Source organism: Cebus imitator, unplaced genomic scaffold (genome assembly GCF_001604975.1).
Source record: "Cebus imitator isolate Cc_AM_T3 unplaced genomic scaffold, Cebus_imitator-1.0 Scaffold57, whole genome shotgun sequence".
Lineage (NCBI taxonomy): Eukaryota > Metazoa > Chordata > Mammalia > Primates > Cebidae > Cebus > Cebus imitator.
In genome coordinates, this window is record NW_016107372.1 from 4,414,824 (window position 1) to 4,437,669 (window position 22,846).

Consider the following 22,846-nt stretch of genomic DNA (forward strand, 5'->3'; position numbering starts at 1 on the left):
CTACTAGCATGGTTTGGTTTTCTAGGAGAACCAAGAAGGCCTTGGATATAACAATGCAACAACCAAAACCACAATAATGCCTGTTTGTAATCATGCCTTTTTTTTCTTTTTTGAGACTGAGTCTCACTCTGTTGCCCAGGCTGGAATACAGTGGCGTGATCTCTGCTCACTGCAACCTCCGCCTCCTGGGTTCAAGTAATTCTCCTGCATCAGCCTCCTGAGTAGCTGGGATTACAGGTGCATTTCACCATGACTGGCTAATTTTTGTATTTTTAGTAGAGATGGGGTTTCACCATGTTGGTCAGCGTGGTCTTGAACTCCTGACCTCGTGATCTGACTGCCTTGGCCTCCCAAAGTGGTGGAATTACAGGCATGAGCCACCATGCCCAGCCTCCATGCCTGCTCTTAAGGCTATTTTAATTCCTTCAAACTCCGTGTTTTTGATATGAAAGCCATCTTACTCTCTGAAGAACAGCTGGTTTGTTTCCAGCTCTGAAAACCACACTGTTCTGAATATGACTTGATTTGGGGGAATGTTTTTAAGCACTAAAACTTATTTCAAAGAGAGTCACAAACTTGATGTCAGTTAGCCACTAACCCACAGACTACTGTGTGTGTGCTCTGGGTTGGAGCCACAGTCGGGACAAGACTTCCTGGCTGTCCACTCAGTCTCAGGCATGCTCTGTCTTCCACTTCCCCACCTTTGCTTTCATTTGTCTGTTTCTATACTTTCCACTTGTGTCATACAATCTATTTCCTCTCTTTTTCATCTCCAGCATCCTCTGCAGGCTTTCTCAAAGGGTCTTATCTTTGTGATTCTGCTATGTACTTAATATTTGTTAAGCACAGAGGAAAGAATCAGGACAAGCCTCATTGGGGTGGTAGAAGGAGGTGTTCCCACGAGTATAAAGGAAAAAGTGTTAGTAGGGAATTAGGAGATGGCTTCCTACCTCTGCCTGGGGTTCGTGGAGACACCCTACACAAGATGCTTCATTTCAGCAGTCTCCAGTTGACTCATCTGTGAGGGGAGGCTACTGAAAAAGGGGACTTCCAGGGTCCTTTCCATGACTCTGAAGTTTGACAACCTGTGATTAAATCCCAACTCCCCCACTTTTTAGCAACACATCCTTGAGCAAGTAGGTTACCCTCCTTGCTCTTAGTTTCCTTATCTATAAAATGGGAATATTAAGAGTAGCTCCTTTGTTGGGTTGTTGAAGGATTAGAAGAGATAATGCATATAAAATGATTAGCTGAGTACCACGTGACAGCAAATGCCTGCTGAGCACTGGACGGTATGATTGTTGTCTCGATCATCATCAAGAATCACGTGCCAGCCGGGCGCGGTGATGTGTGCCTGTAATCTCAGCTACTCGGGAGGCTGAGGTGGGAGGATCGCTTGAGCCTGGGAGTTCTGGGCTGCAGGGCCTATGCTGATTGGGTGTCCACACTACGTTCGGCATCAATATGGTGACCTCCTGGGAGCAGGGGATCACCAGGTTGCCTAAGGAGGGGTGAACTGGCCGAGGTTGGAAACGGAGCAGGTCAAAACTCCTATGCTGATCAGTAGTGGGATCATGCCTGTGAATAGCCACTGCACTCCAGCCTGGGCAAATAGCAAGACCCTGTCTCAAAAAAGAAAAAAAATAAATAATCACGTGCTAAATGTCTACTTCTTTTTATCATTAACTAACTCTATAACAGGTATACAAAATTTCAAAAACAGTGACTTCTTAAAATACAGAGCTCAATTCTGTTTGCAAACCCTTTGGCAGTGCTTTGTACAAAATGTTGAGTTGCTAGTAACTAAATATCTGTCTTCTAAGAAATAGATATAAAAAAGGTAACTGATGACCTTCATTAAGCAGCAGGCTTTTGTCACATGAAGGAGACTTTGGGTGACTGACAGAGCTGGAGTGCCCAGCCAAGATCTTCTTTTCTCTGCTTAGTTAAATCATGCATTGGACATTTACAGGTCTGGGGGAAACGGCCCTGCTCTGAAGAACCTGGTACAGAATATGAGTATTTATGAGCCTTGCCTCCATGTTCTTGTAAATGGAGGTCAGCCCTCAATTTTACTCAGAGAAACAGTGAGCATGCTTCAGAGAACCTGAGGAACACAGCCTGTTTAAGATGATTTACCTCAATTATAGCACTGGTAGTAAGATCATAAAATTTATTGATTTGTGGTTCTTGATGAAAAAATGTTCAGTCCTCTAACCTTATGTAAAATGCAGCAGCCTCTGCATTTTATATCTAAGGGAAGATAAGCAATTTTATCCAGATAAGAATTACTAAAAGGAGCACCATGAGTTGATGGCCATTTTCCCTACCCACCCGTGTAAAGAGAGATGTTTAATTTTCTGCTATTCATAGATCTTGCTCATGATCTGATGAACGCACTATACCATACAGTGAAATTATACTAAAGTGAAGTCACAGGATAGCATGATATCTCTCCCTTACATTAGGGAGCTAAAGAGGCAATCACTTTTTTTTTTTTTCTCTCTAAACCAGGAAACCTCTAAATAAATCACCAGTGTTCTCCAGGATTTCTATTGTCAGATGAAGGCAGCAGCATGGGACCCATGTTCTCTCTTTCAAGAATGTTATTTTATTAGCATTCCATGAACTGCAAAGCTTCCAAAATGTCTCCTGAAAGGATGGTTGTTAAGTTATGTACTGTCAAAGACCAAAAAGGCCTGGAAGGAACCCCAGGTCTAACCACTCAGCAAGACATTCTTTGAAAAGGGGAGATGCTTAAAGGCAGTAACCACACTTTACTCTTTGAGTCACTAATTATAATATTCTCTCTATTTATACATAGTATGAAATTAACTTAAAGTGGTATAACTTTCATACAAATGGAAATTTCATTATGGTTTACGAGAAAGGTAATATTTAGATGTGACTTTAGGAGAAAACATTCACATTTCTATCTCTTCAATCAAGTCTGCAACATCAGATTCCCTAATTCTGAAATAATATCTGGAATCCCAAAACAACAAGCTTTGAGATGGAGATCTCTGCGATTTACCGTGATTAGCACTCTGCATTGTGAAATGGAGATCAATTCAGACCCTAGACCACCACTTTACCTGTTGAACTTTTCTCTCCCCTCCAGTTAGTTAATTTTGGAGACCCTTAATGAACACAAGTGACTTAAAATCAACAGGCTACAATCCAGTTAGCAATTTAAGTAACCTATAGCATCAGGTCCAGTATATCAGGTCAGTGTTTCCCGTAATATGGACAAAATATGGTCTGACTTCTAGAATTCCCTCACCACCGCCCCCCACCAAAAAAAAAAAAAAAAAAAACGAAACAAAACAAAACAGCAAGAAAAGTCAAAGGGAGACAACGAATATTTGTGGGACAATTTCTACATGCTCACTCTATTTACTGCCCCCTCCCCCAACACCTCGAAGTGTATAACTTGATTCATTTTCACAAACTGGATGTGTGAGGCCAATAGCCAGGTCAAAATACAAATATATTTCTAAAAATATCAGAACATTTCCTGTACTCATAAGCTACCACATGCCCCCTTCCGGTTCCTATACCTCGACACCCAGCAGTGCCCACGATTCTGATTTCTAACTATAGTTTTCCCTATTTTTGTCCATAAGTGGGTCCACACAATATGTACGCTTTGTGAGTGGCTTCATTTTACATTATGCTTGTGAGATTCATTCCTATTGTTATATGTGATTTTTATCCTACTTATCCAAGTAGAATTTCCTTGTCTATTTTTATAGATGAGGAATTGAGCCTTAAAGATTTTAAGTAACTTGGCAAAGCTAAATAGCTGGTCAGTGGTTGAGTCAAGAACTCAAATCCCCTTTGATTCTCCTTCAGACATGAAGTGCTCCAGTGTCTTCCTCAGCATGTGTAAACCCTCAAGAATATATTATTGTTTTAATTATGACTTGGAGACAGGGTCTGTTTTAAAAGATAGCAGAAGCAATGCATCTTCTGCCTTAAATTAGGCTCACTGCAAATAGTAAGGCTTTATTTTGGATAACTGAATGCATCTTGACTTGGGATCTCCTTTGACAAGGAGTAAGGTTTGGCAACAGATAGGTCCAGCTGCAAAAGTCAGCCTTGGTAGTTAACTCTCAAGTATTTTTTAAAATAGAGGACAGTTTATAACTTCTTACAGGAATAATTCTCTATGCTCGTCAATCTCATTTTCCTGAGGAGCCCCAAGGAGGAAAAAGCAGCTCAGAAATAGCGTGTCCTGCTCTCATTAGGAATCACCATTACTTGAAGCATTAAAAAAAAAAAAAGAATATAGATTTTCATGGAAAAGGACTTTTCTATTTTTTAAAAATCATCCTGTCTTAAATTCTTTCAAAATCCTGTCACCACCGTAGCACTTTATCAAGAAAGATTGTATTGAGAGTGGGAACGATTTTCAAAGACCTTTATGTATTTAGCTGGTGCAAAAGTAATTGCAGTCTTTGCACTGAAAGTAATGGCAACACCCGCAATTACTTTTGCACCAATCGAATATATTTAATGATGCTTTAGGCTGTCTCAACTTTTCCTTAATTTAAAATAGAATTCTATTGGTGAGCAATCTGTAGGTGTCTCAGTTTACTCAATCATACCGGCTGACTCTGGGGATTGAAAAGTTGACAATCTCCAAGAATATCCTTCCCTCTTCATGTATTTGGGGTCTATACTCCTTTTTTGTTCAATTCAGAATCACCTAGGGATAGTCCCTGGACAAATATATGAAAACTCTTGGAAAACTGGAAGTGAGCCTCCCTGAGGACAGGGGCTGTGTCTCTCACTTCTGTGTCCTCAGTGCCTGGCTAGGATAACAGGGAGAAACCACACATGTGCCCTGTGTTGAGACACAGATTTGAGAATGTATTTTACAATAGAAAAAAGATAACTGAAGGTAGAGTAAGGAAGTCATTTGCTAGTGGGGGAGGGAAGTTGTGACCTATCTTTCTTAACATATCTTTCTTAATATATCATTTTACAGAACTCTATGTATATGAGTTGGAGGGCAGCTGCAAGCCCCCAGCCTCTTCTGATGTCTCTGATGCAGATTCCACACCAGTCCACAGAGAAGGCCAGCGCGGCACAATGCAGGCAGCTGCTCTCCACCTCGCATGGCTGGAGTCTTGGCTTAACTCCACTGCAGGGATCCTGAGGCCTCGAAGGATTCCCGAGGTCCAAACTGCAGCCTGCTCCAAGCTTCCAAGGCATCTAGGTCCTTTGTCTGTTCTGACCTTTATCTTGGGGTGCAGGAGACTTGCCACTGTCTCTTTATGGCCTGGTTTTCCTGATGATGTTCCCGTGGGGTACAGTTGGGGGAAGGGCAGGAGAAGAGACTTCCAGTAGCCTCCTCAGGGCCCTGGTATGAGTCTCACTCCCAACCTCTTGCTTCTTGATCTTGAGATTGTCTTTGGGTAAGTTTTAATTTCATTATTTTGAGAAGAAAAGACTAGTGAGTGCAACAGTGCTTAAACGATAACACATTGAGCTCAAAATACAATAAAATACTGCCTCCTCCTAAAAACACTGGGTCCTGGCCCTGCTGCTTCCCACCTGCTATGACTTTCATCCTAAGAGAATGGCTGCAGCTGGATTCTCCCCTTCCCAGTTTTTAGCAGCCCTGGCCTCATGCATAGAAGTTTCCATCAAACAGCAACCATTGCCGTTTGCTTCAGTGGTCGTTAATCTGAAGTGTGTACAGAAATGAAGAACCTGTTAAAAACACAGATTATGCTCCTTGGCAATGGCCTCTAACACATTTGGTCTCTCTTCAGTGCCACCCTCCCACCCTAATGTTTAAATTTTTTTACTGTACTCTAAGTTCTGGGATACATGTGCAGAATGTGCAGGTTTGTTACATAGGTATACATGTGCCGTGGTGGTCTGCTGCACCCGTCAGCCCATCATCTAGGTTTTAAGCCCCACATGCATTAGGTATTTCTCCTAATGCTATCTGTCCCTTTGCCCCCTACTCCCCAACAGGCCCCAGTATGTGATGTTCCCCTCCCTGTGTCCATGTGTTCTCATTGTTCGACTCCCACTTTTGAGTGAGAACATGTAGTATTTTATTTGGTTTTCTGTTCCTGTGTTAGTTTGCTGAGAATGATGGTTCCCAGATTCATCCATGTCCCTGCAGAGGACATGAACTCATTCTTTTTTACAGTTGCATAGTATTCCACGGTGTAATGTGCCACACCCTTTAAATCCAGTCTATCATCGATGGGCATTTGGGTTGGTCCCAAGTCTTTGCTACTGTGAATAGTGCTGCAATAAATATATGTGTGCATGTGTCTCTATAGTAGAATGATTTATAATCCTTTGGGTATATACCCAGTAATGGGATTGCTGGGTCAAATGGTAATTCCAGTTCTAGATCCTTGAAGAATCGCCACACTGTCTTCCACAAAGGTTGAACTAATTTACACTCCCACCAACAGTGTAAAAGTGTTCCCATTTCTCCCCATCCTCTCCAGCATCTGTTGTTTCCTGACTTTTTAATGATCGTCATTCTAACTGTTGTGAGATAGTATCCCATTGTGGTTTTGATTTCTCTAATGATCATCGATGAGCTTTTTTTTCATATGCTTGTTGGCTGCATAAATGTCTTCTTTTGAGAATTGTCTGTTCATATCCTTCGCCCACTTTTTGATGGCGTTGTTTTTTTCTTGTAAAATTTTTAAATACACTTTTTCTTTTGTAATAATTTGAGATTTATGCAAAAAATACAAAGATACTAAGAAACCAACATTGATGCATTCCTTTGAACTAAATTCCAGACATTTAGATTTGACCAGTTTTTCTACTAATTTCCTCCAGTTTGGGGCCTGATCCTGGAGACCACAGTACATTTTGTTACCAAGTCTCCTTAATTTCTTTTGGTCTGTGGCTCTTTCCAAGTCCTTTTCTTGACCACCATGACTTTGACAATCTTGAGTGGTAGTGGCCAGATATCCTGCAGAGTGTCATTCTGTCTGGTTTGTCTATTTGTCCTCATGGTTAGATTGTGGTTTTGGGTTTTGGTGAAGAATATCACAGAGGTGAAATGCCCTTTTCATCACGTATCAACATGCTGTCAACATGACATCACTTTTGGCATCAACCTTGAGCACTTAGCTGAGTAGTGCTTTCATCACGTTTCTCCACTTTTAATTTTTTCTTTTTAAAAATGATTTCCAAGGGAATAAAGCTTTGGCCTTTGGCACTAAGAGCTACCTGGACAAACTGTGGGGATGGGCATCTCAAGGGGGCTTTGTCACTGTATCATACCCTGCTTGCGCATGAGTAGGATATGGTGGTTTGGAATCATCCCTAAACTTGCTGGGTTCTGTACCCCTCATTCCAGGGGAAGTGGAGTCCTCTAACGTTGGTGGGGTGTGTGAATCACCAGGAGGGCTGTTTAAGAAATAGTTGCTGATTGGGTGGGCTTGCCACAGAGCCCAGGCTGCTGTAGTTTTCAATGAACTCCCAGGTGACTCCAAAGTACACCAGCCTTTGAGAACCACTGAGCTACAGCTCAGATTTTTCTTGCAACTGAGAACATCCACCTCGAGTTTCATTCCGGTACTTAAATCTGCCAGCAGGTGGAACCAGAGGCCTATGACATTAAATCTGCTGAAGAAAACTAGGACAAATTCCAGTCAACAAAGCATTCCGCATCGTAAGCAGAATTAGGGTTATTTTGAAACAGATGGGCGCTACAGAGGCTGCTGCACTGAATATTATGGAGTTGTTTATTGTCTAGATGGCCTGAAACCAGGGATTATTTGCCAGCATCTAGCAGTTTCTATGTCATATCAGAATTCTTCCAGAGTAGAGGAGACTGACAAGGCACTGGAAGAGATATAGATACAGATATGGACATGAATGCAGATAGTTTTCACCAGTTCTAATTCTGAATTTCCTACTGCTATTGTGCACACTGCCTTGTGTTAGTGAGTGCTTTGCAGGAATGATCCGGAGCCTCCTTAATATGCTAACTCCAAATCAGAGGAGATAAACAGACACATTCTATGGTAATAAGACAATCAATCCTGGATACAGTAATACTCAAAATGATTTACGTTAGGTCTAACCAGGTGGTTCTGGTTACTGGCTCACATTTTCACTCAAATTCCCCGCTTGTACTTACCCCCACTCCTCCTCTTTGCTTCTGCCCCTCCTCATCCCCCCACCAACCGCCAGAGAGCATCAGAAGGGAGGAAGTGAGATAAAAGGCCCATCTAGCTCTCATTCTGACTGTGCCTGATGCCTGGTTCAGAGTGCACATTGCGGTCTAAGGACACTAAGAACTTGGTTTGACTCTGCCTAGCACTGAGTAAATGTACAAGACCAGGACTTACAAAGAGAGTATTTCATGAGTTCTAGGAATCTGCAAAAGTCTCCAGCAACAATGGTTTCTTACAGGAGGATATTTCTAATTCCTTAGCCTTTGACCCCAGGGAGTTAGCTGTTGCTGTTCTCCCTGGGCCTCCTAGGCTCAGGGAGGTCACCAGGCAGCTGTCATGGACTCCATGTTTGTGTTCCCTCAAAATCCGTATGTTGAAGTCCTAGCCCTCCATGTGATGGTATGTGGGGGTGGGGCCTTTGGGAGGTAATTAGGTTTATATGAAGTCATGAGCGTGGAGTCTCCAAGATGGGACTGGTACTCTTATAGTGGAATGAAGAGGCCAGAGACTGCACTCTCTGTCATGTGAGGTCACAGTGAGAAGGTGGCTGTCTATAATCCAGGAAGAGGGACCCCACTGGAACCTGATCATATTAATATCTGGGACTTCCAGCCTCCAGAACTGTGAGAAATAAATTTTTCTTGTTTAAACCACCCAGCCTATGATAGTATTTTGTTAAGGCAGCCCAGACTGGCTAAGGCAGCAACGTTGATGCTGGCAGCTTGGCAAGTGGTAGTCAGCAGGTGTGGGCTGGCACAGCTGCTGGGCAGGCCCCCAGTGATCTGAGGGGTGAACAGATGTGCTTTCTGGTGGAGAAGAGAACACATCTTTCTTGGGACCCTGTCCCAAGTGGTGGCTTCATCATTGCCTGGGGCAGCAGCTCTCTCCCTCCAAGAGACGCAGTGCCAGCTGCAGGGCTCACCCTCCTACACAGGCAGGGGTAGTTCCTCCATCACAAATAACAAAATCCCCCACACCACTGCTTTCTGGCCCCAGCTCTCAAAGCTCCTGTTTGGACAAAGGTGTAAAGAAGCATTTTTTGGTGACACTTAGACGTGTTTTGTTTTTGTCTCACTTCCTTCCACTTGAGTTTCAAACCACAGCGATGGCCCAATTTCCAGCCCTTCGAACAAAGGATCAAGGTAATGCTTTCACTGGCTTTTGAAATCAAAGGCCATTTGAAATTAGCCAACATTTCCCTCAGAAGCCTCAATCTTCTTAAAACACTCTTTAACCTTTGCACATAAAAAAAAAAAAGTACAAGTAAATATCACCCCAAGCATTGAAGGAATAAGGAAAAAAAAATGAGCCTGTGGGAAGAGAACTTTGAAAAGGGACAAAGAGTTGGCAACTTCTGCTGAGAACAACCATCCCCTAGTGGTCAAGTTTAGGTCATCCTGGACAACTACTACAGATAACTATGTGTCTAGTAAAGCAAGGCTGTTGGGCCTGGGAAAAGATGTGGATTGAGGTGGCTGGCCCCTAGGCTAGGTGGCCTGACTGACTAGCAGCAAATAAAGCGAACCACCTACGTGGCCCCAGGTCCCACACCTACCCAATGCTTCCATGCCGCATTCCCGCAGAAAACACAGCATGCTTTGAAGGGCTGAAGACTAGATGCTGAATCTTGAACAGTGGCTCTCAAACCCACGTCAGGGAGCTTGGTGAGAGGCAGGTTTTAGGGTTCTAATGGGAGATTTCAGATCAATGTCTGTTGGGGGACCCAGAAATGTGCATTTTTAACATGCGCCTCAAGTGAGCTGAATGCCATTGGCCCACATGCCCCACTTTGAGAAACTTTGGTCACAGGAATGCCACACTGTGTCCTGTGGTTATGTCTGGCTTTGACCATTTGCACGAGCATGGCATTTGGTTCTGTATAAGCAGGTTTTTGGTGACATTTACTGTGGGTCAAAGACTCTGGTAGTTTCCTAGGTTGTGCTATGCTCAATCTTGGGCGATGTCGATTTTAAAAGATACCAATGCAACCCAGCTATCCTGAAAAATGCAACAAATAAAATTATTGGTTGAAATTCTATTAGTGTAGAAGAAGCTGCCCAATGTCACTCACTCAGTCCTAGGAACAAAGGAATTCACCTCTGGATCCAGGGTGCCTGGTACATGGTGGGTGCATCATAAATGCTTGAGGAATGAATGGAAGAACAAGCTAACACATCATTAGGACAAATTTCAAATTCTGGCCTCAGCCACTAAATAGCTCTCAAATCCTGAGACACAAATAGTGAAGAAGTGGGGTGGCGGGGGGTGGCTACAAACCCATAGACTTTGGAACACAATTCAGTCTATTTGTTTTCTCTATGAAATTCACATGGTTTGCCTGGGCTCTGGGATTCTGGACCCATTAAAGAACATCCAGTAGCTAGAAATAGGCTGAGATACAAAATGTATTACATCGATTATGCCGAGTGCCATCTTACATGTTTTAAAAGTTCAAATTATCTTTATTTTTCAAATACCATAAGCCTGATTAGTACATAACTACATATCCAGAGAAACCAACAACAATGCATAATTACAAAAACAATCCCTGACCTCGGAAACTGTCCCTGAGATTCTTAGGGCCTAGAAGAACACAGTGGTCCAAAGCCCTTATTAAGGCTGAAAGCCACCTGGCATCCATCTCTTGCAAGTCGAACTAGAGGAAGATAAACCACTGAGAAAAACCTGCAATTAGAGTGAGTCATGGCTAGCATAAAAGGTAACCCAAATCATTAGAGCAGGGCTGAGGGCATCACTGGGAACCTCCCAGCCCACCCCTACCACATGAGAGGCCTGTGGCCAGATGTGTGCTTGCCAGGGAGGAAAATAAAAGAGGGTGCAGGGAAGCTGAAAATATGTGAAAGAGGAATGACATACTTATCAAAAAAGTATGATAGCTATGAATATTGAGAGGTAGCAGCCTGTGGTTTAGGAAGCCAGGGTGGGCTTCTCCACAGAGGTCTAGATAACTTGGATCATGAGGGCGATGCAACCTTTATCCGTTCGGGGTGGATAAGCTCCTTGAGATACGTGGCAGTGTGAAACCATCTGGAGAAATGCACAAACAAGCAGGAGCCTTGCTCTCTGCACCTCAGAGCTGAGAAATTCTTATGTGGGTCAGAGTTAGCCTAGAACTGTGATGGCTGGGAAGCCAGTTTCTGTGATGTGACAAACTGTCCGAGAAGCACGATGGTCATTTTAAAACCATGCTTGTTTCTGTATTTGATGGTATTTAACCCTGAGTCTAATTAACCACTTTTTGTGTGTTCTTTTAGGTCTGAGTAACTCATTATCCCTCTCCCAAATCCTAATCTTGTGCCCCATTAGAGACTGTGTGTATGTGTGTGTGTGTGTGTGTGTCTGTGTGCGCACGTGTGCTTGTGCATGAGTGCATGTATGTGTGTGCCTGCATGTGTCTACGTGCTTGCATGGGTGTGTTCTTATGTTCTGTGTTAACCTACAGAGACAGGAGGTGATCCTGTGACTGAAATCTAACATCTCTTACAAACAAGGCCACTCAGCCTCTAGTGGACCAAGGGGTGTCTCAGACTGGTTTTACTCCCTTGAAATAGCCTGCCTCAGTCTCAAACTGAACTATAATTAAACTTGGAAATTATTTTAAAATGGTATCTGCTACGGATATTCAAAAACAACAAAAATGAGTTATTCCTACATGTCTACTAATAATTTCTAGTAAAATAAAACTTATTTTATGAATAGGAAAAGAAAACTCAAGAACTAAATTTTTAAAACTTCAATCCCAAGTTAGGAGCCTAGAATTAGGCTCATCTTGGATAAATGAATATTTAGATAAGGGAAGAATATGTTGCTCTCTGAATGCTTTGGTCAGATAAAAAGCTAGCAAATAAAGGACTATATAGTTTTAAGATGGAAGCCCTGAAGATTTAATCAAGTGTGGACAGGAGACTGTATGAGATGCATCAGGATGACATCATAAAAATCATGCATTTCCAGAACACAATGGGTGTCTTCAGGTTGGTAGATCTGACCTGCTCATGTCAGAGATGGGAAATTGAAGTCCAGAGAAGGTAAATGGTTTTCCTAAGAGCTAAGAGGCACCGAACCACACCCCAAATATCCTGTTTTCTCTTCTAGGCATTTAATTCTGCTTAAAGCCTTGCTGACCGAATCTGGAGTGGACACTGGTGTCTGACAAAGCTGCGCTTCTGCTACCTGGCTCTGGTGGGGATCAGCAGCAGGGTGAGGGTTCTGAACCAGAAAGAGCTGGGTTTGAGTACTGGCTTTGCCTCTTATTTTGTACCCTAGGATGAGTTACTTTACTCACTGATCCTCAATTTTCTAATCTGTAAAATCTTATGGGTGTGTTCTGGGAACCAAATGAATTCGAGGCTGTGAGCACCTGGGTCAAAGCAATGAAAGGTAAGTGGTGCTGACTGTTACACTAATAATCCCCTTTCTGGGCTGCCCCTTCTCAGAAATGCCCCCACTATCCCTCTGGTTAGCCACACAAGCCCAGACTCTAGAGTCATCCTTGATACCTCCTTCTTCCACTAGCCCTGCCTCCAAATTCAATGCATCATCAGAACCTGTCATTTTAACCTGAACATTACCAAATTTGTCCATTCTTCTCCATCTGCCCTGTCACCAACTTTGTCTGAGTCACCTGTATGACGAGCCTACACCAGTGCCTGAAACCCTGTGATGGTTCACCTAACATTAGGTGTCAACTAGGCTGGCCTGAGGGATGCCTAGATGGCTGGTGAGGTGGGTGCTCATGGGTGTGTCTGGAAGGGTGTCACCAGAGGAGACTGACTGACATTAGAGTCAGGAGACTGGGAGAGGAAGACACACCCCCATGTGGGTGAGCATCATTCAGTGGATGCCAGTGCAGCTAGAACAGGGCAGATGGTAGAAGGGTATGCAGCCTGCTGAGTCCTCTTGCTCTTGCTCTCCCTTTCTGTTCCCGTGCGGGATGCTTGCTTCCTCTCCTCCTGCCTTTGGATATGATGAGCCAGCCAAGTAAAAAGGGCTCCCCAGAGATTCTCCAACTGACCTGTGCAATGGGAGGATGGGGTAGGGTCTCAGGAAGTTTGAGCCATTTGCAAGGGGACGGAGCCCACCCCTCCTGTTCCCAGGTGGTGACCTGGATTCAACTGGTGAGATGGAGGCCTGGTATCAGGAATTCCTCTCTCTTTGCTGAGTCTTTTCTTTTTTCACCCAATAAATTCAGCTTTTCTTACTCTTCTATGTGTCCATGAGCCTAATCTTTCCTGGTTGTGTGACAAGAACCCAGTTTTTCGCTGAACTGAAGAGAAAGTCCTAAAACAATAAGACTGCAGCTTCTTCAGCAATTGGACACTGGGACCTGCAGGAGTGGCCTTCTGCGGTGGCTCTTGGGCCTCCGGCCTCAGACGGAGGGCTGCCCTGCAGGTTTCCCTGGTTTTAAACCTTTTGGACTGGGACTGACCCACAATAATGGCTTCTCTCTTTCCCCAACTTGCAGATTGCCTATCATAGGACTTTGCTTGTAATCACGTAGGTGATTCTCCATAATAAACTCCATTTTATACACATATATGTCCTACTGGTTCTGTCCCTCTGAAGAACTCTAACACAACCCCTAAACCATTTCCCCACACTGGCTCCTGTCTTCCTACCAGCCATTCTCCACACTGCAGCTGGGAGAACTTTTCAAAAACAAACATCTCATCCACTTTACCCTCTGCCTAAAACCCTCCAAAGGTTTCTTTTTATTTTACAGCAAAAATAAGTCAACCTTACTCTGCCCAGTAAGTGCAGGGCACGGCTACCAGCTGCCTCTCTAGTCTCCTTAAGTCCCACTATCCCCTCACCTCCATTTGTCCCACCCCACCTCCCCTTGCTTCAGGTCCTGTGGTTCTTGGCTCAAACACAACTTCTCCAGGAAAGTGACTGTATCCCCTGATCACCCCCAATGAGGGTCCTTTGCCCTAAGCTCTCACAGGATCCCCTCTCTTCAAAGTGCATGATGCTGCGGTTCGTGATTATTTGTGAATCTGATCATTTTGACAGTGTGCATTCTCACTGGGTTGTGAGCTCCATGGGGGAAAGGACAGTGAGGGCTTGTGTCCACATTCTAGCCCTGGGGATGAATAAATAAATGAACAAATGCAGGAATGGAAGGAGATGTAGACTGCTAAGTATTGCCTTCATTAAACAGATGGAAAGACTGAGGCTCAAGGTAGGTAGGCAGTTTCCTGAGGTCTCATGCCAGAAAACGGTATGGCCCATATGTCCAGGGGTCAGATACAAGTCCACTGCTCTTCGTACTCCACCAGATTGCTTTGGACACCATCACACACACCTTTCCCTTTACGATCCAACCTTTCCTTACTCCAACTAGTGGCTTAGCAAAAACTCAGAGAATTTTTTTTTTAATTGGGGGGCTAGGAGGCTATAGGAAGGGGGTTGTAATTGGTACATGGAGAATGAAGAAACTGCAAATTGAATATTTGAATTAAAAAAAAGATGATCATGAAAAGGCACCAAATGTGTTGCTGTTTAGACCAAGTGTAACAGTGTTCTAGAATTGTTTCTACGGATCTGAAGACCGTAGATTAAGGGCAACTGACTTGGCAAAAGGCCTAGACCTGTTTTCAGATAATTATCTCAGAGTAGAAAAAATAAGGGCAGTAAAAGCTCCAGTGAGGACACTACACCAACATGACTGATCTAAATGGAACATACTTCTATGACTCATTTACAGCTTTAAATACTACAGAGAAAAGAATGTATAAAACATGCCCAAACAGCCTCTTTTTGATGTGGCGAACTCTTTTAAAACCACATTGTTCAAATTTATGTTAAAAGGCAAACGTTTCATGTTTACAGTGGTACTATTGGAGGAACTCAATATGAAAGTACAACTGTTAAATTTCAAAGACAAGACTTATAACCTTAGAACAATAGTGCAATTCCCAGTGTGAATTTACGAGGTGCTAAACCTCAAAAGATTTCTTCAATTAGCAATGAAGACTCTTGACATATTTGCAGCCTGATATAAGGGCTGCTCTTTATATAATTTGGAGTGTATCAGAACTTTTCCTTACTTTTATTTACCTCGGATGACAACTATTATGCTTCTCCCTGTGCAGCGTTTGATCCTGCTAATTACGCCACAGGGCCAGGATAGTGTTTCATGGTTCACCATTGCTCCTGGGGCAGGCTGCAAATTATACATAATGCACTGCATTGTAATTGCTGCATTGTGAACTTCGCTCGCCTTTCCAACACAACATACCAACATCTAAGTTGTTTTATTATAAAAAACCATAAGGGATTCTTTTGGATTATAAACATCTGAAGACATAACATTCTCATGAATTCCAGCCGGCTATTTTGGACACTTAGGGGGGCAGACAGGGCTGAAAAGCAAAGCAAATACACTTCATATTCGTGTTAACAGAAAAAAAGGAGGCAGCAGTCATGAAGGCAAGACTGTGTTAAATGCAAAAACTAAAGGGAGGGGGAGCTCGTGAAGGGGAGACACAAACTCTGAACTGGGAAACCAGAGACGCAAGACGTCCAGCCATGCTCCTTGACTTCTCTGGGCCTCAAGTTCCTCATTTCCAAAACAAAGGCACAGAAACAATTGATCACGAAGATTCCTTTTCCATGAAGACAGGAGCTCAGGAGAGCAGTGGCTTGTTTCTGAGTCCCACCTGTGAGGCCAGCCTATCCTGGCCTGAAGGGCAAACCAGGAACCCGAGTCTTATGCCAGACAAGAGGCCTCTGCCATCCATCACCCTGCTTGTTTGGGGCCTCTAAGAAAAAGATGATGGCTCCTTCAACGGGAAGAGGGGGTCAAAATAAATGAAGCCTCAGTTTTATATATAAAATGCCACCAGGTGGGGGAAAATATCAGAACAGTATTGTGGTCATTGAAATTTACCACTGCCCTTGTCCCCCAGGGCCAAGAGGCCTTACTCCAGACACCCACCCCATAAGTACCTTGTGTCTGCAGCATTTAGAAGCCACACCCAGGCCCTGATAAGGTACTCCTAACCCTCGCTTCTCTCTTCCCCTCAAAATGAGACAGTAGTCTGATGTGTGAAGTTAGACCGCGGTCTGTTTTCTTCCTTTGAGTGTTCCAGACGAGCTTAAGGTAGCAGTAGTACTGCGCAGAACTGTGTACATTCTGCATCAGTGTATGGTGGTGAGTCTCTGACACAGTGAAGATGAGATGGTCAAAGAAGAGGAAAAGGCAGGGGCGGGTTTTGAGGTAAGGAGGCCTGGGTGAGGCTCACACGTTTTGATAATTTACAACGAATTGTTACTATATTAGGATACTGCTCCTTCGATGTTGCTGCATGTCAAAGCAGCTGAAGCTGACATCTTGACTTGGACTTGGGAAGTCACTGACGAGACATCCTCATTTCTCTTTGTCAATTGTGTCTCCAGCAGGGTGGGCATATCCAAGATCCAGTATGACCACAGGACGTGGACAAAATGACAGAGGATGTAAGTGATGATGGACAAAAGTTCCACACCTGGTCTGCCCCAGAAGCCCCGCTGGGCTGCTAAGTTTGGGCTGCTCTTGAGGGAAGAGCAGACTGTGCTCTTACACCTTCCAAGTGTCCCTGGTACCAAAAACTTGGGGCACTGTACCTCTGCTCCAATCCATACAGCACACAGTCTCCAAACCCAACAGTCAGGACTTGTGACCAGACAGGCTCTGCTATGCTAACGGGGGCAGGAGACCTGACTATTTTCAACTGGAACCACTAGTGTGACCGTTCCCTTGTATTTTCTCTGTTGCTCAGATCTAGATACAGAACACAATACCTGGGGCCCACTTGTATTACTTAATTACTTGTATTACTCCTGCAGCCAAATGCACTCATCAGAGCCCTTGGAGGGACAAGGAAATCTTGCCTGTTTTCTATTGGTGACAATGAAATCTTGCTTTTGTGTATTATGTCTTTTCAAATATTTTCTAAATAATACGTAGTTCCTAAGCATCACTATAACTTTTAATATGTCAGTACACAGGGCGATACTTAAGGAGTTTATGTATGGATCATTGTCAAACATTTACTTGGAATTTTTGACAATGATCCATACATAAACTTCTTAAGAATTTTTTTCCTTCATTTTGTTTTTATTATACCATGTTTGCTTAATTTACAGAAAGCAGAAAATAAGCTGGGTCTTGTTTTGATCCAAACACTGATGTTTTAAAGGTTATACACAGTATTTGTTAAAAAGAACATTAAAAAATATCTTTTTAGAAGCCTCTATAAGAAAGAAAATACAAAGTTTAACCCCAAAACTTTCTGCTAGATCGGCAAACTACTGCTATAGTTTTAAAGAGACTTTTTGTTGTTTAAACTATACATCCAAGAAAATCTAAAAAAATTAAAGAAATGTGCATAAAATTGATTGCATAGCAGAACATGAACTGCTTCATTTCTTACTGCAAACAGTAAAGAAATGAAAGTTAGAAATACCATCAAATATACAAAGGTTCTATAATCAATCCTTTAAACACATTCCACAAACAGTATTTAAAATCCATCGTTTTATTCTGTACAGGCAATCCTAGATTATGAAAACTAAAGTTGAAAAAAAGTAATCCTCTAAAAGGAATCGTTTCCTTTTAGATTGTTTCCTAATAGATTTTAAAGCATTCCTTCTTCATGTAGAAATACATGTATTTCTCTGCACTGGACAATAGTTTGACACTATCTTGAAATTCAAGCAGATTTCCCTGTTCTACATCAAACTGACCCTTTCATTAGGAAGACTAACAAGGTTTTCTATAATTTGGGTAGGGCAGGCCTGGCTTATTTCCCCAGGGGGAAATAAGAATGGATGAGAAAAATCAAGAAGTTGCTCCCTCTAGAGGGAGGGGGGGTCTCCCTTCACCCCATGACCATTCTGAGGAAAGCAAACTGTCATTGAGTTCGGACCTCTCTCACCTCCAACTTTATTGAGGTATAATTGACAAATAAAATTGTGTAAGTTTAAGGTATACAACGTGATGATTTTACATATTTATAGATGTGTGTGTGTGTGTGTGTGTGTGTGTGTGTGTGTGTGTGCATGTGTGTATATAGTGAAATGAGTGCCACAATCAAGTTAGTTACCTCAGGGGCATTTATTCCATGTTTTCTACATGGTCTTGTTATGAGGAGTTTCTCTTTATTCTCATTTATCATTCTGGTACCATATTAATTTTTGTTTTGAGATGGAGACTCGCAGCATTGCCTGGGCTGGAGTGTAGTGGCACGATCTCAGCTCACTGCAACCTCTGCCTACCAGATTCAAGCAATTCTTCTGCCTCAGCCTCCTGAGTAGCTGAGATTACAGGTGCCAGCCACCATGCCCAGCTAATTTTTTGTATTTTTAGTAGATACAGGGTTTCACTATGTTGGCCAGGCTGGTCTCGAATGCCTGACCTTGTGATCCACCCACCTCAGCCTCCCAAAGTGCTGGGATTACAGGCGTGAGCCACCACGCCCAGCCACCATGTTAAATCTTGTGAGGCCTTATGATAGCTCAGAACTGAAAGATTTTATGTTAGAAACAGAACTGCCAACTAACTGGTGGTTTTAAAAAACGTAATTTCCTTGCTACCAGCCAGAGTCCCAATTCTCACCACAGACCACGGAGTCACTGCTGCTGATTCATGTGTGGCCATCAGAGCAGCAGAACTCGGCCTTGTCCATGCCATGGGAGCACAGCCTGGAAGAAATACATGGCCTGAATATGGTAATGGGAGCACCAAGGTCTCCAGGATGTGCCTGAGCCCTGCCCTGGTGAAGTACCTGAAAAGAGTGATCTTCGATTATATTGATGACACCATGAGCACTGCATGGAGCAAGACTCTCAGACTGCCGGGGGTATCCACCCTGCTCCTGGGTGCAGGACACTAAAGAGGATCCTGGTGCCTGGAAATCTATGCAAATCACTTCCACAGGTAGATTCCATTTATTTTTCAGCCAAACTGGAAGAATCTAATAACTAGATGTCTCTTTTGCACACCCTTATTCACCTTGACATTCAGGGCTCAGGAAGGCAACAGCCATGCAACATTCTGGGGTCAAGTTCCCTCTTCATCTGAACCACCCCACGTTCTATGCACAGGGCATAGAAGACTCAGCATGGCAATTATTTCCTTAAAGTGTTATATCAAGTGCTGTGTAAAAAGGAATCGCAGATGAGACAAACGCTGGTCATCTGTCAAGACCTGCGAAACTAGGTAAGGAGGCAAGCACATGGAAAGGTGGTGAGGGGCTCCGGGCCTCTTCCCCACAAAATCCACAAGCTCATCGCAGAGAGGCAGCTATTCTGCTACCAAAGAGTCCATTTGAATGAAAAGGAGACTCTCAGGAGTGGGCTGCTGAGAGGATGGGCAGCTAGGATGAACAGGCAGAATTACAATTCTAACACAGAGTAGTCTTATTCATGGGCTCTGGGGTTGTTCTAACACTCTCAGAAATGCTGCAAGAAAAATATGATCTACTTCACTTCTGCCAGTGAAGGAGGCAGGTCAAGGCTCTTCTCATTTGGTTTTCACTCGCTCAGACAATAACAATGATAACGAAATGCTTGTTGCTTCCAAGAATGAACATCTCCCTCTGCTTACTCTTGATCTAGCTTACCTTTGTCTTTGGAAGAAAACAATTCAAACATAAAATGTTAGAGAGGTCCTTGCTGAAGGGGACTGAGCAGATAAGTGAGTGAATATTACATCTAGGGATAATTTTATGAAATACTCCTAAGGCAGTAGAGCTTTGCTCTTGATCAGTAAGCACCACTCTTAGAATGGGTAAATGGCGAAGCGAATGCGGAAGCAGAGTGGAAAGAGGAATAGGAAAACACCGGCTTCCCAGCTTTCTCAGACAGTGAGGCCAGACATCTCCCCCAGGAACCCACTTCGTGCTCACCAGCATCTCTAGCACAGGAAAATGTCTCACACAATTTTTTTGAGTAATTACTTCTTAAACTTGATGCCAGGCAAATCTCATTCTTTCTCTGGGGAGGATATACTTTGATATTCCTGCTATAAATTAAATGGTTTGGATGAGTTTAGAAGATCTTAAGACAATCGACATTATATAGTTTTGTACACACACACACACACACACACACACACACACACACACACTGCAAAAAGGAAATACTGAAAGTGAACAAGAATCCCAAGGCTGAATCCCAGGGAGGAACTTCTGTGAGGAAGGATGGCAGTCAGAGGACACAACACAAACTCAGGTAGCGCTCTGCATCTCTACTTTGAAGTCCAGGCCCCCCAAGAAATTAAAACATAAATATAGAAAATCATACAGCAGTGGGGGGGAACCTGGAGTTTTACATGCCCAATTTTTTTTTTTTTCTACAGCCTCCCTTCCTTTAACTTTAGTTGATAAATGGAGGGATTCAGTCTTCTGAATACCCATGGGAACTTGTGTACCTACCTATAACCCAACCCCAAACTGACAAAAACCAAGACCATTTTAAATAGACTTCACAAAAGGCACTCTCAAAGAGCAAGAGCTTGACTGAGTGTGAGCAGAGAGCCCCTGGACTCATGAGGCAAGGCTGTGCTGTTTACTGTCATGTCACTATCACAGGTGTTCACTCATTATTTGCCGAATGACTGACTCGATTATCATAGATGCAGGGCAAGTTCCACCATTCCCAGCTCACGGACCAGGAAACAGCACTGCAGGGTTCTGAGTGTGGTCCATGTCTAGCCTGGTGCCATCTAGTGACCCTGGGAGTCCAGATGAACCGGCTGGAGCAGCCTTTCCAGGACCACTCATATGGGCAGAGCCCCTCTTCCAGGGGGCACAGCAGGGCTGAGAAAGAGGATAACTTTGCTCTTTAGATAATCCCCATCTCTCTCTTTCCTCCTCTCATTTAGCACCTTTGTGTTTCTTTCTTAAGAAGTGATTTTTTTTCCATCAATGATTGACTGGCTGAAGAAAACGTGGCACATATACACCATGGAATATTATGTAGCCATAAAAAAGAATGATATCATGTCCTTTGCGGGGACATGAATGAAACTGGAAGCTACTGTTCTCAGCAAATTAACACAGGAACACAAAACCAAACACTGCATGTTCTCACTCATAAGTGGGAGTTGAACAATGAGAACACATGGACACAGTGAGGGGAACAGCACACACCAGGGCTTGTTAGAGGCTGGGGGGCAAGAGGAGGCAGAGGATTAGGACAAATAGCTAATGCATGCGGGGCTTAAAACCTAGATGATAGGTTGATGGTGCAGCAAATCACCATGGCACATGTTTACCTATGTAACAAACCTGCACATTCTGCACATGTATCCCAGAACTTAAAAGTTAAAAAAAAAGTGGATTTTCTCTCTAGTTTTCCATTATGTTCAGTAGGTTCCTTACCATCAAATTCTAGAGCTTTAAAGAAAGGCCACAAAGATTTACCTTTGGATTAAAAACAAAATAAAGTCATATCCCACAACACACAAATCACATGAAAGTTAACTAAGAGCAAACATCTAGTATTCTAAAGAAAAAAAAAAAAAAAGAAACAGGCAAAAAACACCTCTCTGGTTTGGTCAAGAAACTTGTCTGAATATCTGAATATATTTTATTGCACTTTAGTTCTGGGGTACATATGCAGAACATGCAGGATTGTTGCATAGGTACATACATGGCAATGTGGTTTGCCGCCTCCATCCCCCTGTCACCTATATCTGGCATTTCTCCCCATGTTATCCCTCCCCAACCTCCCTACCCCATGCTGTCCCTCCCCTATTCCCCCCAATAGACTCCAGGGTGTGATGCTCCCCTCTCTGTGTCCATGTGTTTTCATTGTTCAACACCTGCCTGTGAGTGAGAACATGTGGTGTTTGATTTTCTGTTCTTGTGTCAGTTTGCTAAGAATGATGGTTTCCAGATTCATCCATGTCCCTACAAAGGACATGAACTCATCATTTTTTATGGCTGCATAGTATTCCATGGTGTATTTGTGCCACATTTTCTTTGTCCAGTCTATCATCGATGGGCATTTGGGTTGGTTCCAGGTCTTTGCTATTGTAAACAGTGCTGCAGTGAACGTCCATGTGCATGTGTCTTTATAACAGAATAATTTATAATCCTTAGGGTATATACCCAGTAATGGGATTGCTGGGTCAAATGGAATTTCTATTTCTGGGTCCTTGAGTAATTGCCACACTGTCTTCCACAATGGTTGAACTAATTTACACTCCCACCAACAGTGTAAAAGTGTTCCTATTCCTCCACATCCTCTCCAGCATCTGTTGTCTCCAGATTTTTTAATGATCACCACTCTAACTGGTGTGAGATGGTATCTCAATGTGGTTTTGATTTGCATTTCTCTACTGACCAATGATGATGAGTATTTTTTCATATGTTTGTTGGCCTCATATACGTCTTCTTTTCAAAAGTGGGCAAAGTACATGGATATTTGAATATTAATAGCCACATATATCCCATATTTGCAAGGCAAAAAATAAATTATAGTAACTAAAGAGAGAAAAGAATGAATTATGACCTGAAAGTAGCTACTGCTACTTCATGAAGCTATCAACAGTCAAATAACCGTGTAGTCTATTTTTTCTTGTGCCTTAGCTGTAACCAAGAAGAAAATTCTCTTGGAAAAAAAATGAGAAATTGGGAGGAATACACTCTGATACACAGCTT

The 22,846-nt window shown here is 43.0% G+C and overlaps 2 protein-coding genes across 5 annotated transcripts in view; one reads left to right on the forward strand and one right to left on the reverse strand.

Annotated features, from left to right (window-relative positions):
* The window catches only part of COL4A4 (collagen type IV alpha 4 chain), a 186,428-nt gene that overhangs the window by 162,176 nt on the left and 1,406 nt on the right, over window positions 1-22,846 (forward strand). The gene's annotated exons all lie outside the window — the stretch shown is intronic.
* RHBDD1 (rhomboid domain containing 1) overlaps window positions 1-22,846 on the reverse strand; it is a 165,566-nt gene that overhangs the window by 7,056 nt on the left and 135,664 nt on the right. The window lies entirely within an intron of this gene.